At 43.5% G+C, this 2855-nt stretch overlaps 1 long non-coding RNA gene across 1 annotated transcript in view; it reads right to left on the bottom strand.

Moving 5' to 3' along the window:
* The window catches only part of LOC130587266 (uncharacterized), an 8576-nt gene that overhangs the window by 3085 nt on the left and 2636 nt on the right, over nucleotides 1–2855 (bottom strand). Inside the window, exon 2 of the long non-coding RNA XR_008966766.1 lies at nucleotides 1845–1952. This is a non-coding gene — a long non-coding RNA (uncharacterized LOC130587266). The remainder of the gene's footprint in view (nucleotides 1–1844; nucleotides 1953–2855) is intronic.

Here is a 2855-nt window from a genome sequence, read left to right on the forward strand (position 1 = left end):
CCCATAAATCCCACAAACCCCAAAAATCAAAAAAAATCCCATAAATCCCAAAATTCCCATAAATTCCATACTTGTAGCCCATGCCGTGGCAGATGATGACGGTGCCATCGGCGCCCACCAATCCCATAAACCCCAAAAATCCCACAAATCCCATAAATCCTACAAACCCCAAAAATCAAAAAAATCCCCAAAATCCCCAAAATTCCCAAAATCCCAAAATAATTCCCATAAATCCATACTTGTAGCCTATGCCGTGGCAGACGATGACGGTGCCGTTGGTGACCATAAACCCCAAAAATCCCATAAATCCCACAAATCCCATAAATCAAAAAAATCCCAAAAATCCCATAAACCCCAAAAATCCCCAAATTCCCCCAAAATTCCTATAAATCCCGTACTTGTAGCCCATGCCGTGGCAGACGATGACGGTGCCGATCAATCCCACAAATCCCACAAATCCCATCAATCCCACAAATCCCAAAAATCCCACAAACCCTAAAAATCCCAAAAATCCCCAAAATCCCAAAATTCCCATAAATCTCAAAATTGCCATAATCCCGTACTTGTAGCCCATGCCGTGGCAGACGATGACGGTGCCGTCGGTGCCCATAAATCCCAAAAATCCCACCAACCCCAAAAATCCCAAAAATCCCCAAAAACCAAAAAAAATCCCATAAATCCCAAAATTGCCATAATCCCGTACTTGTAGCCCATGCCGTGGCAGACGATGACGGTGCCGTTGGTGCCCATAAATCCCATCAATCCCATAAATCCCAAAAATCAAAAAAATCCCAAAAATCCCCAAAATCCCAAAAATCCCAAAATTCCGATAAATCCCATACTTGTAGACCATTCCGTGGCAGACGATGACGGTGCTGTCGGTGACCATAAATCCCAAAATGCCCAAAATTCCCACAAATCCCATAAATCAAAAAAATCCCAAAAATCCCATAAACCCCAAAAATCCCCAAATTCCCCCAAAATTCCGATAAATCCCGTACTTGTAGCCCATGCCGTGGCAGACGATGACGGTGCCGATCAATCCCATAAATCCCACAAATCCCATCAATCCCACAAATCCCATAAATCCCAAAAATCCCACAAACCCTAAAAATCCCAAAATTCCCAAAAATCCCAAAATTCCCATAAATCTCAAAATTCCCATAATCCCGTACTTGTAGCCCATGCCGTGGCAGACGATGACGGTGCCGTCAGTGCCCATAAACCCCAAAAATCCCATAAATCCCATCAATCCCATCAATCCCACAAACCCCAAAAATAAAAAAAAATCCCCCAAATCCCAAAAATCCCCAAAATCCCCAAAATCCCAAAATTCCCATAAATTCCGTACTTGTAGCCCATGCCGTGGCAGACGATGACGGTGCCGTCAAGTGCCCATAAATCCCATAAATCCCATAATCCCACAAACCCCATTAATCCATCAATCCCATAAATCCCATCAATCTCAAAATTCCCATAAATCCCAAAAATCCCCAAATTCCCATAAATCCCGTACTTGTAGCCCATGCCGTGGCAGACGATGACGGTGCCGTTGGTGACCATCAATCCCATAAATCCCACAAACCCCAAAAATCTCAAAAATCCCAAAAATCCCAAAAATCTCAAAATCCCCCAAATCCCAAAATTCCGATAAATCCCGTACTTGTAGCCCATGCTGTGGCAGACGATGACGGTGCCGTCGGGGCCCATCAATCCCATAAATCCCATAATCCCACAAATCCCATAATCCCATAAATCCCATTAATCCATCAATCCCATAAATCCCATCAATCTCAAAATTCCCATAAATCCCAAAAATCCCAAAATTCCGATAAATCCCATACTTGTAGACCATTCCGTGGCAGACGATGACGGTGCCATCGTCGGAGGCGGAGGCGAAGAGCGGATACCGGCGATGGAACGCCACGGAGCGGAGAGCGCGGCGGTGGTGCCTGAAAATGGGGAAAAAATGGGAAAAATGGAAAAAAATTGGAAAAAAATGGAAAAATGGGAAAACGGGAAAAAATCCCTGAAAAAAATGGAGAAAAATGGGGAAAAAAATGGGAAAAAAATGGGAAAAAAAGGGAAAAAATAAGGAAACGGTGATGGAACGCCACAGAGCGGAGAGCGCGGTGGTGGTGTCTGGAAAATGGGAAAAAATGGGAAAAAATTCCGGGAAAAAAAATCCCAGGAAAAAATAGAAAAAAGTGGTAAAAAATGGGAAAAAAACTAAAAAAATCCCAGGAATAACCGGGAAAAAACGGGGGGAAAAGGGGAAAAAATGGGGAAACAGTGATGGAACGTCACGGAGCGGAGAGAGCGGCGGTGGTGCCTGAAAAACGGGAAAAAATGGGAAAAATAGGAAAAAATTCCGGGAAAAAAACCCCAGAAATATCCATGAAAAAATGGGGAAAAATAGGGAAAAAATGGGGAAAAAAAAGGGGAAAAATGGGGAAATGGCGATGGAACGTCACGGAGCGAAGAGTGCGCCGGTGGTGCCTGAAAAAACGGGAAAAATGGGAAAATCGGGAAAAATGGGAAAAAATCCTGGGAAAAATGGGAAAAAATGGGAAAAAATGGGGGAAAATCCCAGGAAAAATGGAGAAAAATGGGGAAAAAATGGAAAAAAAATGGGAAAAAATAAGGAAACTGTGATGGAACGCAACGGAGCGGAGAGCGTGGCGGTGGTGCCTGAAAAACGGGAAAAAATGGGAAAATTGGGAAAAAATTCCGGGAAAAATGGGAAAAAAAGTGGTAAAAAATGGGAAAAAACCTAAAAAAATCCCAGGAATAACCGGGAAAAAACGGGGGAAAAAGGGGAAAAAATGGGGAAACGGCGATGGAACGCCACGGAG

The sequence above is a fragment of the Malurus melanocephalus genome, unplaced genomic scaffold (assembly GCF_030028575.1).
Source record: "Malurus melanocephalus ecotype Western Australia unplaced genomic scaffold, MMel_1.1 scaffold_1699, whole genome shotgun sequence".
Taxonomy (NCBI): Eukaryota; Metazoa; Chordata; class Aves; order Passeriformes; family Maluridae; genus Malurus; species Malurus melanocephalus.